Raw genomic sequence first — 16,355 nt, forward strand, 5'->3', positions numbered from 1 at the left:
TTTCGATTATGCCCCTCCACGCCATACTTTGTATTATTTGAATATTTTTACTGCTATAATTGCCTATTGTTTATGTTTGATCTAGTCTTACTGTACACCGCCTTGAGTGAATTCCTTCAAAATGGGGGTAAATAAATCCTAATAAATAAATTAGCATGGAAAGTTATGCTAATGAACTGCACATGGAATTACCTCCCAAGTAGCAAACTTTGAGGCATTTTGTGAGAAGTTGGGGACTCTGACCACCTAGAATTACCTTAATGGCCTGTAACCTAGAATTGCAGGCATATAAAAGTGAATGTTTGTTGGCAAAAAGGAAGTACCTTAACCAGGGGCAGCCCAAAACAATCTGCTGCCTGAGGCAAAAAATGAGTTGCTGCTCTGGCTCCTCCACCACCACTCTTTCCTCCCCAACTCCTTTCCCTGAAATGACCTTTTCTATTATTTTCTTGTTTTTCAAAAAAAGGTGGCGGAAACCCCATAGGCTGCCTTGCCGCCGGTCCCTTCTCTCTACTGCAGGTGGCTTGCCTCTCCGACATTATTTCCTGTTTACTCAGAGGCAGGCCACCCGTAGTAGAGAGAAGGAACCGGGACCGGCGGCAGGGCAGCCTATGGGAGTTGCTACCACCGCCTTCTATTGAAAAACAAGAAAAGAAAAAGGTAATTTCGGGGAACGGGGTTATGGAGGGAAGGGCAGGAGGTGATGGAGCCTAAATAAGTGCTACTTGAGGACCCCACCTCAGGCAGTACAATGATAGGGCCGCCACTGATCTTAACTCAGTTATATGGTCTACTTCTGGGCTTGCATGGGGATATTTAAAGAGCCTTGCAGGTTGCTCAAAGTGCTCCAGCCAGAGTCCTTTTTGGATATTCCCGATATATGCATGTAACCACTATGTTAAAAACTTTGCATTGACTCCCTATTAAACAAAGGATTGCTTTTAAATCTTTATTATTAGTTTTGAAAGTAAGAAATAATCTGGTTTCCTCTACTTTGTTTACATACAAACCTGTAAGAGCTTTGCATCTTCTAGCACAGACCTTTTAGAGGTGCCATCTCTTCAGGTTATCAAGCTTGATGAATATCACATCTTCTTTTAAAGTTTAGGAGCCTAAATTATGGAACAAATTGCCTACGCATATAAGGCCTTGGATCAATTTAGGTAGGAGCTAAAAACATTGTTATTCTTGAGGGATTTGGTGATCAGCAAGCCTCTGAATAGATACGAGTCCAATCAGCTCAGGTAAATGTGTGTGTAATATGCAGTTAATGATAGTTTGCTGTCTGTGTGAGGATTCGGCCTCTGTTTGTATAATGTCATATCATCTCTGTGAATGTACTTATTGTAAACCACCAAGAGCTCTATGGATTGTGTGGGTTATAAATGTTCTAAATAAATAAATCACTGCCACTCTTCTTGACAATCACACAAATAAATACTGTTCACACCATTGCTTCTACCATCTTACTGCCCAAATTCTAAACAAAAAAAAATACAAAATTGTGTAAAAGGGGAATTTGTGCAAAAATTTCTCCAGGGATTCAGAAGATACACTCAAAGCTGTCCAGGTAATTTAATTTCACTGAAAGGTGTGTGGCAAGCATCAGTTTATTATCTTAAATAACAATGAAACTTAACCATACTGTGATGCAAAAGGTTTCTGCACAGGTTTACTATAAAAAATTTATTTTATTTATTAATTCTTTTAACAAATATATCCTACAAACAAATGAGATAAAATAGAAATTGGAAATAAAATAGTGCAATTTACACATAGTAATATAAAAGGAAAAAGAAAAGCACTTTCGTTCACAATGTTGTAGGATCCAAGAATTTTAGGAAAATAAAGGAAAAACAAGAAAAAATATATCACTCAATTCTCGCATACCTATACAGTGTTCCCCAGCCTGTCTATTCAGTGTTCATTGAGACTATACAATGACATTTATTCCTTCTTTAGCTACAAGAAAATCATCCAGTTGCTTAGGTTCAAAAAATTGAATCTGTTTACCCTGAAATAATACAAATCATAAACAAGGAAATTTCAATACAAAATTGGCGCCCAAGGCCAAAAAGGCCTTATGCCTTTTCTGTGTTTCTTCTGAGAAATCAGGAAATAAAGTTAACTTTAGAACCAAAAAACAATGTATCTAAATGTCTAAATGAAAGCTTCAAAACAGCATTGCGATCCATCTGCAATGCAAAAGATACCACCAAAGTAGTCCTTTGTGTAATTCAGGGGCGTATCTGCGTGGGGCCACAGGGGCCTGGGCCCCCGCAGATTTCGCCCTGGAGCCCCCTACTGCCGTTAACCCTCCCCCGCCTACCGTTGACGTCCTGTACGTATAACATGCTGCAACGTCAGACTCCGTCCAACTGGAAGGATGCAGCTTTCACAGCACGAGAATGAAGAACTTAAACAAGATCTCGACTGGGCTGGCGGGGGTTGGGGTCCCCCGCCAGCTGAAGTAATATTTAAAAAAACCGGCAGGAGGAAGCGGACCTCGGGGGTAGGTGACGGTGGTAGGCGGGGAAAGGGTTGACGGCGGTAGGTGGGGGAGGGTTAACGGCGGTAGGGGGGGACGGCGGCCGGGGGGGGGGCTATAATGTGCCCCCTCACTCTAGCCCCTGCCCCCCCTACCGCCGAACCTCAGATACGCCCCTGGTGTAATTACTTCTAATGATGATTCCAAAAAGGATGTGAGGTTCATACCAGATCCAGCTTGGTCTGGAGGAATCTTATCAGGAAATTTTCCCGTGACCAGCAAATACTGGCCTTGAGTTATAGTGGTAAAGAGTCACCTGACATCCCCAAGATTTCAATCAAATATTTCTTAAGCATGTCTATTGGTGAAATCAGCGGCGACCTGGGAAAGTTGAGCAGTCTCAAATTATGTCTCCTAACTTGATTTTCCAAATACTCCAACCAAAGATATGTAAAATTCTTTTCCTTAATTGAAACTGTACTCAGCGATTCCAATGTCTGAATTTTATTCTCCAAAGAATTTATTTTAGAAGACTGCTGGGCGGTTTCCTGTGCTTGGAGAAGAGCAGCCTCAGATAAATGTTTTATATCCTTAGTATTTTTCAAAGTCAGATTTTTTAAATAAGTATGCACATCAGATGTAAGGTCCCAAAGTGACTCCAATGTCACAACAGTAGGTTTCACAAAAACCTGAGTAGTTACATCAGGAGTAGTAGAACTAGATATTTGGTAAAGAGTACTCACAGTTTGTTGAGGTAAAATTTGTTCTGCACTTTGCATTATGTCCTGACCAAACATCAAATTCTTTGCTGCCTTGGAAGCGTGCCCTCCCTGCTCATCCGGTTCTTCATGGCCGGGGTCAGGACCTACCATGGCAGCGTTACTTCCTGGTTGTGGTGGTGCCGTTCGTAAGACGGGGCTTAAAGAAGCCCCATCTACACTGCTAACCGATGCAAGGGCGTCGGTTCCAACAGAAGTAGAAGACGCCTGAATGGGTCTGGCAGAAATTCCATATCTGTCGAGGGTCATCTGCGTCAGAGCCTGGGTTGCAGTGGGGGTCGAGGGAAACTCCCGCACCTTCCCTCTCCTCTTCTCCATAACTGAGGCACAAGGAGCCGCTTCAGCGAGTGACTTGCGGTAGGGTCTGGAAGCTGCTGATGCGACTGTCACTGCGCCATCTTGGATCCTCTGAGCCAAGCAACATTCATAACTGTCTTTATTAAAGACATTATCCAACATAACATACCAATCCACCAAGTCATCCATCCCTAGAGAAGTTGGCTCTGTGAACATTAGATAGAATCTCTGATGCACTAGATTTGATTACTTGCTGGTAAGTTATAACAAAACACAAATAATGGCTAAATTCTTTATTTTGTTTCAGTTAGAGAATACATTGAGACAGCATAGAACAAATATGATTATTTTTTGCTTTTCCTGTACAAGTATGAAAAGGCGACAATGTCAGCATTATACAACTTCTCAAACAATCTTCCAGTTTTGTATTAAGAAACACTTAAGCTTGGGCAGTCAGAGGCCTGCTCGGTATGTTTGTAGGAAATGGCACAGTTTCCGTGCCAGTGTTCTTTTGCTTCAGTGCATGCCCTCTCACCTGTTTCTGTACAAGGCAGCTAGGGTTGGGTATTTCATATAAACATATGCCTAATGCAGAGTTTGTTATCCACAATAGGATGGCTACAGAGCTGAGAACAGATAAAATTCCCAACTAGAAATTTTTGCTTAGAAAAATCAATCTAGTCAGCAACAGTCATGGGGGTATTACTTGCATTAGATATATATTCAGCTTCGGTTTGGATTTTTGAAATGGTGAGTTGCTGGTCTAAGATGTAACTGTGCCAGTGGTCAGTAGTTTGATTAATTTATTTGGCTTTAGCTCACACCTTTTTCAGGTACACTATTTTGTAGAGAAATACAGATTTTAACCCAAAAAACTGTTCTCTCTCATGGGGTAGGATAAGCACTTTTGTGGATATCATTACTATCTCATCAAACATCATTAATGCTATGGTTTTATTATACCATTCAGAAGGGCACACCACCATCTCATATAAAAATAGCCAGGTTGAGCAAATTTATCTCTATATACGACCAATAAGTTATTATGTTATTGGGTCGTGTACATTGGATGGATCACTACATATAGATGTGAGGTAAAAATGTTATGATGTTCACTCAACACTCTACCTCCTTCTGCTTCTCTCTTGGTGCCTCTCTTTTTGCCCTTCAGTAAGGGGTATCATATCATGTTCGATCTTCAGTATCATACCAGTTTTCTATTAATTCTCCCTCTTTTATGTAAAAATTAATTCGTTATTCCAGCAATTTCCTGAAAATAAAATGGCAGGGCATATCTCATTTGAAGTTATTCTCAACATGGTATTTGGTGGCCAACCAAAGAACAATCTCCTCTCATGAGCACTCCTGGCCCTGAACATCTCAATCAGCAAAGTGGCTGAACAACTGAGTAAACCAAGTCTTATACCTGATGCTCAAAATACAGAGTTTCCTTATGGTTCAGTCAGCAGAGCTTCAATCCAGACCAGCAGCACCCTCCCACATTACCAAAGCATTTCAGTGTACCCTGTAGTACCTTGGTATTCTAGTAAATATCTGATCACCCTACCAACAGCTCTCAATCCTAACCTGTAGCACTCCCTGCTAGTTCAGTACTGTGACTCACAAATGTCTGCCAATGCACCTTAGAACTGACCTGCAAACACTGCCCCTCATAATAAAAAGAATTAGGCTTCCTCTGAGCAGACGGCCATTCATTAATATGATGGCGGGCAAGAGAACCCCCCCCCCCCCTCAGATTTGTTAGCTGTTTCTGACCCAGTTTCTAGTGGTAAAAAGGTCAGTGAATTAACTACTTTACTACTAATCCTTTCAGCGCATGAGTTTCAAGCAAAGAAACTTTAAAAGGAACAGAGTGTCTGCTAAACCTATGAGAAACACTGAGAATGCAAAGGAACTTTTACCAATCAAAGACAAAAACACAGGCTATAGCTGTAATACCTGAGTCATGAACTCTTAGTAAGCTTATGTTTTAATAAAGCTATAAATTTACCACAGAGCAGAATCTGTTAAACATCCACACAAAGGAAATCTAAAACGTTTTCTCTCACCAGTGTTGAGACATTATAAATTCATGGAGCCGTCGCTACTAGCACTAATGCAAAACAAACAAAAATAAAACGTGGGATAAACCAGCTGGCTACAATATCTGGATCTGGTACATCTTTTAATGGAATACAGAAGAGGATGTGATCACTCTCATCAGGGTACGATGGGCTCAGAAAACACATATTCTATCAAGTTAATACAGTAAAACGGAGCAAACAAGGTGACAGCATGGAAAGTCTTGCTTCTTTCACATCTAGAATTCAATGTCAACATCAGCGACTTGCTGTCTTAGAAATATGATGGTTTCACATGCACAAAAATGAACTTATATAATCTTTATGTGATGCCTTGATCCTCATCTATGCTGCTGGAAAATTTTCACAGTCAATTCAATACATCTACAAATCCATTTATTCTATTCTGCTACTCAGCTACGTAAACTTACACTCAACAGAAACAAGAAAGGAGAACCTCAAGTTTGCAGGATAGATGCCTATTCTACATGAGAAAATTCAAATGAATCATACAAAGTAATTTAACAAGTTTACATTTCTAGACTTAGCCAAAAGTCTAAAGCAAGGTAAGAGAATATAGACAGTTCAGAAATTTATTTATTTGGGGGGGGGGGGGGGGGGGGGGAGGGCTCAGTTGTTCCTCTATTTTCTCCTCCTCCTAGTTCATTAGGAACCAGTGCTGGGATCCTGATGCCATAAGCTTTCACTTACAACTGCCTAGCATTCCCCTCTCCCCCCCCCCCCCCCCCCCCAGTTTAACTACTCCCTCACCACTGCTCCTAGTCTGGTCACTGCAGAAGTGGTCCAAAGTCCAGAAGCCATGCACCAGGCCTTCTTCTTGAAGCCTGTAGCATTGGGCTGCAAATCTGCCAATGATCAGGATTCCTCTGTCCCCACATCCAAGATGCTGTGTATGCTGCCTTCATAGCATGCCCAGCCCCAGCCTATCTGTAGATTTGATCTGGAAATTGAACCAGGCTTCCTTCCACTGTGCTATCAGGCCAGCCCAGAAAAAAACATTTCTAAACACACCTTTAATATAAGATAAGTGCAAATAAAAAACGGCTGTATGTGAAATATATACCTGCTTTGTAAGAGGCTGGTGTATATTACATTTATTCACACTGTAATTTTAAAATATAATAAATACTTTTCATGTTTGACAAGTTAACTGGTAATTTAATCAGCTCACAGCTTAGTCCCATTTAGAACAAGTCTTAAATGCCGTACAGAGTGATCACAAATTATTTAATTTGAAGATTTAAAGTTAGTTTCTCGACCCAGTGTGTCTGAGGAAGGGGGATGGGTCGAGACAATTTAGTTCTATCTGGATTATATTTTTAGAGTCACATATCAAACCTTTTATTTTTGCCTTAAAAACAATTTCATAATTTTTGTCAAGTATCCTTTGTCAAAGAAATTTTTATTACAAGTTATGAAAACCTGCTCGCCAGGAAAGCTAGATTAACACATAGAACTTGTTTTGACAAGTCCCAGACACATCAGGAGATAAAGTGGCCTCTCTGAGTTAGACTGCAGCAAAGTTTTAAAGTTACATCCAAGGACTTTTCCTGAATCACAGAGCAATGCTCTAATGGCTAAATCCCTATTCCTCAAAGGAAACTGGGGTTAGGAGGGGAAACATATTCCAATTTCAGTTTTCTCAAGCTTATTATGAAAAGTATTTAGGAGGTTGGTTGGGGGGAGGAAGTCATTAACGTGGGCTATTGTTAAGATGTGTTATTTTACTGTTAACCCCAGTTATTAGTAACTAGGTCTCATTGCATAAAATGGGATCTGTGCTAAAAAAAAGCACAAATTAGTGATAAAATAACATACTTTAACGGTAGGGTATATGGGACCCAAGTTCCTAGGTAGCTTCTTGGCTTAACAATGTTTAACTATATTGGCTTTGTAAGAAGGAAGGCTACTGATAAGAAGGCAGCTCATCTCCTCCCAAGCTGCAAAGAAAGGGCGACCAAAATGATTAAGGGAATAAACTCCTCTCGAATGAAGAAAGGCTAAAGAGGTTTGGGCTTTTTAGCTTGGAAAAGAGACAGCTGAGGGGGAGATATGATACAGGTCTACAAAATACTGAGTGGTGTAGACCACGTAAGCATTTGTACTCTTTCGAAAAGTACATAAACTATGAGACACTCAAGGATGTTACATGGTAGCACTTTTAAAACATAAAATGAACAGGAGGAAATATTTTTTCACTCAAATAATAGTTAAACTCTGCAACTCATTGCCAGAGGATGTGGTATCAGCAGTTAGTGTATCTGGGTTTAAAAAAAGGTTTGGACAAGTTCCTGGAGGAAAAGTCTATAGTCTGCTAGTGAGACACAGACATGGGGAAAGCCACTGCTTGTCCCTAGGATCAGTAGCATGAATCTTATTATTTGGGATTCTGTCGGGTGCTTGTGACCTGAATTGGCCACTGTTGGAAGCAGGATACTGGGCTAGATGGACTACTGGTTTGACCCAGTATGGATATTCTGTTCTTAATTAAAGCAGACGTGCCTCCTAGAAATGTATTATAAAGGTTCTGAAATAGTCTCATTTTTCTAGTGGTTTCCTTTCTCTGGTTAATCTCACTAGGAAGGAGGCAACCATGCTTAACTCCCTTTTTTTTTTTTGCTTGTCATATGTCTGAGGCATCTCTCCATACTTTGGCTTTTTACCCAGCAAGAGTCACAGATCATAATTCAGAATGAGACAGGGTTACAATTTGGAAACATCCGAGAAATGAAATAGAAGTGAATCCTCCACAATTTATTCTTAGAAACATGTTGAGTTAAGAAATTGCCTGGATTACTAAAGCTGACAGAATATGAGGCACTGCTGTTTTAAATTTCATTAGAAGCCATTCATGTTCCTGTGGGTCAAAGACTGTGTGCCATATAAGGTGGTCTAGATTATGGTCACAATCTTTTTATTTAATTTAGGGTTAAAAAAAAAAAAAAAGCCTGGTTTGCTACTTGGTCTTGTTTCATTATTGAACTGATCAGTAGAGTTTGAATACAGAATCATTTTGAAAAGAAGGAACTGACAAGTGAGACCATGGAATTGTTACAAAGCTGAAGTTCACATCTGTGTCTTTCATGCTTCTACTAAAACACCTGACAGGTTGCGCTATGAGAGAAATTTATACTTTGGGTCACATAATATAAATAGTCTGATTGCCTACTGAAAAGTTCATCCTGAGTATATAGGCGAGTTGTTCTTGTCGATCCTCTAGAGAATAAAAGGAACAAAATGTTTTGATACTGCAGTATTGCACGCTGGGGCTTGTGTACCTGAGATTTCAAATTTGTACCCCACCCCCATCCCCAGTGTATGGCTAGGAGTTTGGTGCCACTTCTGGTCTTGGAAATCCAGAAATTTGTTGCACCTATAATTGTAAAGTGATGGGCCATCATATTAAAACATTAGGAAAAGAAAAACTGTAGCAGTCTAGAAAATCTCAAACAAATCTGAAAATATCAAGATAGGCCTATTTTTAGTTAAAATACTCAAAAACCTGAGCCTGTAAAAAAATACAAGCGTTTGTGAAAGTTCTCTTTTTAGGAAGCTGAAATTCTTGACTATATTAAGCCTTGTGTAGGGAATGAGCCAGAGTCTTATCCTGCACTGCTGCCTTCATTAGGCAATAGCTATACAGAAAGCATTAGAATTGATGGCCATCTCCTCCTTTTTCTGTATGGTCTTCCTGTTTAGATTATGCTGCCGTTTAGAGTGCCGACTCTCTTATTGCACTGACAACATGCGCAGTCTTGGAAGCTGATGCCTCAGAGCTGTAGAAGGCGTTGGTCTGATTTTCCCGGTGAACTTGTAGGAAGGGAGGAATGGATGAGGCTTTGATGTGCATAATCCTGGTGTCCATAACTTCACAATCTATCTGCATCATGACTTCATAATCTTGACCGTTTATCACATTTTCTGTGAAAGGGAAAGAAAGAAAAACGCAACTTAAGACACTTTTCAGTTAATACCATACACAAATTCAGTTTTTTTTAATTATTAAATTTTCTATTAACATAATACCATCAAGTCCACTCAGTTTCAGGAAGCATGATGTATCACTGTACATTGCATTCATATAACTGTGTATCAATCATGGGCCTCAATTGATGTCAACAAAATTTCAAACACATACCCACTAATATTCAGCGTTACTTAGCTGGCCAGGACCGGCTCTTGGGCAATTAAAATGCGCTTAACCATCTATCTGCAAATATTAAGCAGATGATCGGTGTTATCGCCTGCTGAATATTCGCAGTCAGCACTTAGCGGATAACCAGTCATATTGCACAATATAACCAGCTTTCTGCTAATATTCAGCGCTTTAGCTGGCTAAGTTTGGTGGTCAAATTGGGCCGCCAAAATAGCAGACCTAGCTTTGGTCAGTTTAAACTTAACTGGCCAGTGCTAATATTGGCCTGGCTGGTTAAGTTTAAACTAGCCAAAAATAAACTGGATATTCAATGCCTGTCACTGAATATCCGGACTCACCGCTGACCATGGGAGTTACCTGGACTGCCTCCCTAGTCTGAATTCTGGCCCCATACATACTGTCTTCTCTCACCCACTAACTTACAGCAAATTATCCTCTACACACACACACTTTTCAAGTGATACTCATTACTTAATCTTTCCATCTTCCTCTAATCCAAAGTACTGGAAAAAGGGACTCTATTCTTAAACAAATTCTGAGTGATTATTTATTTATTTTATTTAGAGTTTTGCTCACACCTTTTTCAGTAGTAGCAAAAGGCGCGTTACATTCAAGTACACTGGATATTTCTCTGTCCCAGGAGGGCTCATAATCTAAGTTTGTACCTTAGGCAATGGAGGGTTAAGTGACTTGCCCAAGATCACAAGGAGCAGCAGCGGGATTTGAACTGGCCACCTCTGGATTGCAAGACCAGTGCTCTAACCACTAGGCCACGCCTCCACTCCACTGTTTTTTTTTTTTTTTTTTATTGCCGGAAGCTTTTGCATTATGAGATAAGTCAAGACCTTTGAAACCACCTGTCATTATCTGGTGTTTTCCCATTCTGCTGTAACTTCATACTGAACAGCTATCAATAATAGTACTAGTGATTTGCATTTCAGACATTCCTAGAAATATCTCCCCCCTCCCCAACACTAATAAGCCTTTTGTGATTTTCTGAATAATGTCTTAAGACAATAAGAATCGCAATACAGGATCAGGAGCCCCTTTTTTGTTTTTAGCTATTACTTTTAAGACTGTAAATTGCTTTCAAGTCTGAGTGATAAAAAGCGGTATAGCAAATACCAGAACTAAACTAATCCAAGTTCCAGAGCTCAAATATGCATTCAGAAAAAAATTGATTTTCTTTTCTGTTTTAAATGTATTGCTGTGTAATTTCATAGGCATATTCACTAGTCTTTGTACTTTTTGAAAGAGTAAACAATTGATTTGCATTTACCCATTCTACTACACCCAGGATTTTATACAACTTAATCAAATTTCCCTCCTCATCTGCCTCTTCTCCAAGTTGAAGAGCCCTAATCTCTTTATTCTTTTCCTCATATGAGAGTTGTGCCACCCCCCCTTAATCATTTTTGGTCACTCTTCTCTGTACTTTTTCTAATCAACTATATCTTTTTTTTTCAGATGCAGCAACCAGAATTGTATACAATAAACAAGGTGAGATCATACCATGGAGCAATACAGAGGCATTATAATGTTCTCTGTTTTATTCTCTATTTATATCCCAATAATTCCTAACACTGTTTGCTTTTGTGTCTGCTGCTTTACACAAAGCACATTTTAATGTGCTGTCATAGGTTCTGACTCCTAATGTTGAATCTAGCATCATGTAGTTATTATTTGGGTTATTTTGCCCTATGCAAGGGCAGGCACAGCAGAGTGCCTTTTTGTATGAAGGAGCAGAAGCTCTGCCCCTAACTCCAGCATCTCCCCTTTCCTTACCTACCATCCTATGCATCCCATGGTTTCTCCTCTCCCCCAACCCCATGGTGTCCATTCCTCTCCTTTCCTACTTCAACCTCTTCCTCTATGGTGTCCAAAATTTCTGGCTTGATTCCTGTCCTAATTGGTCTTCCTATTCCTGCTGTAAACTCTTGTTATTACTTAGGACTCACTATAGATTCTTAATTATCCTTTGAGAAACAGATCTCCAGTGTTATTAAAATCAGGCTTTCAATCCTGGCATAGACTGTCATTTTCATAGTCTCTTTGATTTTCTATGCTGCACACTTTTTTTGATGTGTTTCTGTTTTCTTGACTAGACTACTGTAATTCTGTCTATGCAGATGTCTCTGGCTACCAAACTTAAGCACCTTCAAGGTTTACAAAACTTTGTGACCAGGACACTTTGCCTGGTCCATAGACATGACCACAACACATCTCTCCACATTCAACTGCACTGACTTGTTCAGCTTCACATCTCCTTTAAGAGTCTATCAGTGGCATAGCTACAGGGGGCCTGTGCCCCCCAAATTGGATCTGGGGCCCCTGGTTTGGCTGGCAGGGGTCTCCAACCCCTACCAGCTGAAGCCTTTCTCCAGCGTTGTTCTTTGCTCTGCTTCCTCTCACGTCACGTGCATGCTCGGTTTCAGTGAAAGGCTTCAGCTGACAGGGGTTGGGGGACTCCCGCCAGCCAAGGTGTGTGCGGTTGCAGCAGGGCAGGGATTGCGGCAGGGAGGCAGACCAAACTGTGCCCCCCCACGCACTTTGGGCTCTGGAACCCTGCCCCCCAAACGTTGAGGTCTGGCTATGACCCTGGATTCTATGCTTGGTACATAGAGCGCATCAGTTGTGTCTTCCATTATATGTTTCCTTCTGATTATTCCTTATACTCTGCCCTGCCTTCCCATTGCCTAATTCTCCTGAATCCTATACAGGTACATTATGAATCCACTAAGCATTCTGCTTTTTTTTCTTTCTAGCACCTAAAATTTGGAATGACTTCTCGTCCTTCATTCATGCTGAGCAATATTTCAAGAAATTAGAGAACCTGCTCAAAATGTGTGTTTTTTTTTTTTTAACCCTGGATTTTGATGACTGGACACTGGGAACAGTTGCTTAGTTGGGTGTTGGTTACTCAGACAGCAGATTCCTTTCTGATTATTTACTTTTAGACTGTTCACCACTTTGACCTGCCCATCGGATTAAGCAGTATATCAAACTTTATAATAAAAAACCATTTCTCTCCTTCCCTCTCAACCCCCCCTATCTCTTCAGAATCTCTCCCTCCCCCCACCCGTGGTGTCCAGCATTTCTCTCCTTTCTTCTCCCCACCCCTGCAAAGTATGGATTTACCTCCCTCTCCATTGCCTCGATGCTCAGAAAAAGCCAACAAGGACACTAGAGGCCACTAGTGCCAAACTAGCGCCCGCATTAGTGAGCGCAGAGAGAATGCTCAGATGCTCTGGCGTGGGAAACGAGTGCACCAGAGATTAGCGCAAATAGCATATTAATGTAGTCAATGCATTTTAATAAGGTCATTTCCTATTCCCTCTCAATGCTCAGCGTGTAAAACAAAGCCGCCTTACTGCTGTAAAAAATAATGCCAGCTCAGAGCAGGCGTTAAGGTGTTTGAAGAGAGGATTTCTCATGCTTCTTTCCTTGAAATTCTGCTGGTTTTTATAAAGTTTACGCACAGAAAGAAGCCTATGCAAGCCCCAAATGTGCATGAGTGCAAGCGAACCTGAAACAGTGAAAGCACACTATGGTGCCTGTTTCCTGCATTTAAATATAAGCCTTTCAATTAAAAAAAAATTTGAAAAAGTTTATATTTAAAGGCATAGAAAACAGACGCCAACATGTGCTTCACATTCGGGTTTTGCCTAGCACAAGCGCCCAGGAGCTAGGCTTCCTGTGAAATTCTTCTGTGCATGTGCCAAGCATGTCCTCCCTCCTTGCTTTGTTTTAACAGTGCACATATAATTTGCATACCATTTCCTTTAAGCATTGGCAAGCTAATTTTATACGCTGTACCGGCGGTATTTTTGATGCGCTGTTGGCTTACCATAGCAGTTGTGAACATTAGGCTGCCAAGGTGGTGACACTCTGCATAGCAAAACAGGCACTGCGACTGTCTGGCATGGGGCCTTGAATATCTGTACATGCTCAAGGCCTGCTGCCTCCTGCCCCCTTCAAATTCAAAATCCTCTGTTATGCAGATTGTAGCGTTGCTCCCCAGTGCAGGGAGGTAAGAGGGAGGGGGGGGGAAGAAGAAAGACGCTGGAGACCATGGGGGGGGGGGGGGGGGGAGGAAAAGAAAAAGAAATCAGCACCTCATAGGGAAGGAAGGAAAGGAGAATTCTAGGGGTGCCATTGGGGTGCAACAGCTCTGTTCCGATGCCTATGTCCCTATGTGAATCACTTTGCACTTGTTCACATTAAATTTCATCTGCCATCTGAATGCCCCATTTCATCTTCCAGTTCCTGCAATTTCTCACAACCAGCATGTGATTTAACAACTTTGAATAATTGAATTAAAATTATCTACAGATAATTTCATACCCTTTCTCTGTTAGTCACCCCATGACTAAAATTTCAGCCATTCTAGCTCTGGATATTTTATCCTGCATCTTTCTCCCCCATGATATTTGATGCTCAGGTTTGCCAACTGGATTAAAAATATGAGTCTTTTCCAACACATCTTTTCTTACAGCTGTCTTTTTTTTTTTTTAACTGAATAAGTAACATCTCAGGCAGCTCTCTCAAAATGAATCACTTTTTTTGCATTGCTACGTCACCAACTCAGATTCAGATTTAAAGGATAATAGATTTGATATACCACCTTTCTGTGGTTCAACCAAGCTGTTTAAATCTTCTCTATATATATAATTCTCACCTCCAACGTTCTGTCCTGCCTGGGACCGTGGCTCCTGTAGTCTGCTAGGCACCATCATGACGTGCACCCCTCATGCCCCTCCCACCGAGTTCCAGACTCTGTCCTCCCTCCGATTTCAACACCCTCCCCCCCCCCCCCCGCGTTACGGACCCCTCGACCCCCCCCTTCCAGACGAAAACACTCCCCCGCCGCTGTCTCGTAACTGTGCTGACGGGGGACCCCAACCCCCAACAGCTGAAGTTCTCTTCTCGGCTGCGCCGGGGCGTTGCTTCATGAATGATCAGCTGTTCAAGTTTCTGTGCGTGCGTCTGACATCAGACGCACGCACAGAAATTTCAACATATGATCATTCAGCAAGCAACACGCCACCACAGACAAAAACAGAACTTCGGCTTTCGGGGGTTGGGGTCCCCCCGTCAGCACAGGTACGCGACGGCAGCGGGGGAGTGTTTTCGTCGGGAAAGGGGGGGTCCAGGGGTCCGTAATGCGGAGGGAGGGGGTGTTGAAATCGGAGGGAGGGGGGAGTTGAACTCGGTGGGAGAGGCGTGAGGGGGCCTTGAACTGGGAGGAAGGGAGGGAGGGAGGACGGCTTTGAACTGGGAGGGAGGGTGGGAGGGGGGTCTGAAACTCGGAGGAGACAGAGCGAGACAGCGAGAGAGGGTGGGGGATTGCCTTGCTAGTGCCCGTTTCATTTCATAACGAAATGGGCCTTTTTTATTAGTTTATTATATGCAGGTACTTTCACTTTTCCCAGCAGGCTCACAACTTAAGGGGTCCTTTTATTAAGGTGCGCTGAAAAATGGCTTTTAGTAGTGTGGGCGCGGGTTTTGGGCACGCGCTAATCCATTTTTCAGCACACCTGTGAAAAAGGCCTTTTTTTTTGCCGAAAATGGATGTGTGGCAAAATCAAAATTGCCACGCGTCCATTTTGAGTCTGCAACCTTACCGCCAGCCATTGACCTAGTGGTAAAGAACCCAGGCGGTAATAACCTACGCGCATCAAATGCCACTTGGCGCGCGTCCAAAAATAAAAATCATTTTTCAGATGCGCGTAGCGGACACGAGCCAAAAATGAAATTACCGCAAGAGCCATGTGGTAGTCAGGTGGTAACTCCATTTTGGCACGTGTTGGGCACATGTAGACGCTTAGTAAAAGGGCCCCTAAGTTTTGTACTGGGGTCTTTATGTTAAGAGACTTGCACCAGATCACAAAGAGCCACAGTGGGAATTGAACACAGTTCCCCAGATCTCAGCCCACTGTACTAACCAATGACATAGGAAAAAGTGGGAGGGAGGTTCTGGAAGCCAAATTTAGGCTCAAAGGTAGAAAGCTAAAATCCAGAAACTCCAGGGTAGCACTTTCAGAAGTGGTCCATGTTCCATTGGCAGAACCCAAGAGGTAGGCAGAGCTCCAAAGTCTCAATGGGTAGATGAGACAATGATGCAGGGAGGAGGGATTTAGATTTGTTAGGAATTGAGCAACATTCTGGGGAAAGGGGTGCTTATTCCAGAAGGATGGACTTTAACCAGGACTGAACCAAGCTGCTGGCACTAATATATAAAAAGGAGATTGAACAACTTTTAATTTAGAATTGGATAGTTTGGGAGGGGGGGAGCCAACAGTATCACTCCATGGTGCAATCACACCTTGAGTGTTGTGTGCAATTCTGGGTGCCGTATGTTAAAAAAGATATAGTAGAATTAGAAAAGGTTCAGAGAAGGGCAACAAAAATGATTAAGAGGATGGAACACCTCTCATATGAGGAAAGGCTTAAGAGTTTAGGCTCTTCAGCTTGGACAAGAGAAAGCTGAGGGGGGATATGATACAGGTCTACAAAATACTGAGTGGTCAGGT

The 16,355-nt window shown here is 41.8% G+C and overlaps 1 long non-coding RNA gene across 1 annotated transcript in view; it reads right to left on the reverse strand.

Annotated features, from left to right (window-relative positions):
* Window positions 1–8,207: 8,207 nt before the first annotated feature.
* Window positions 8,208–16,355, reverse strand: part of LOC115459037 — a 97,677-nt gene continuing 89,529 nt past the window's right edge. The window contains exon 2 of the long non-coding RNA XR_003940194.1: window positions 8,208–9,587. This is a non-coding gene — a long non-coding RNA (uncharacterized LOC115459037). The remainder of the gene's footprint in view (window positions 9,588–16,355) is intronic.

This window comes from Microcaecilia unicolor, unplaced genomic scaffold (assembly GCF_901765095.1).
Source record: "Microcaecilia unicolor unplaced genomic scaffold, aMicUni1.1, whole genome shotgun sequence".
NCBI classification, from domain to species: domain Eukaryota; kingdom Metazoa; phylum Chordata; class Amphibia; order Gymnophiona; family Siphonopidae; genus Microcaecilia; species Microcaecilia unicolor.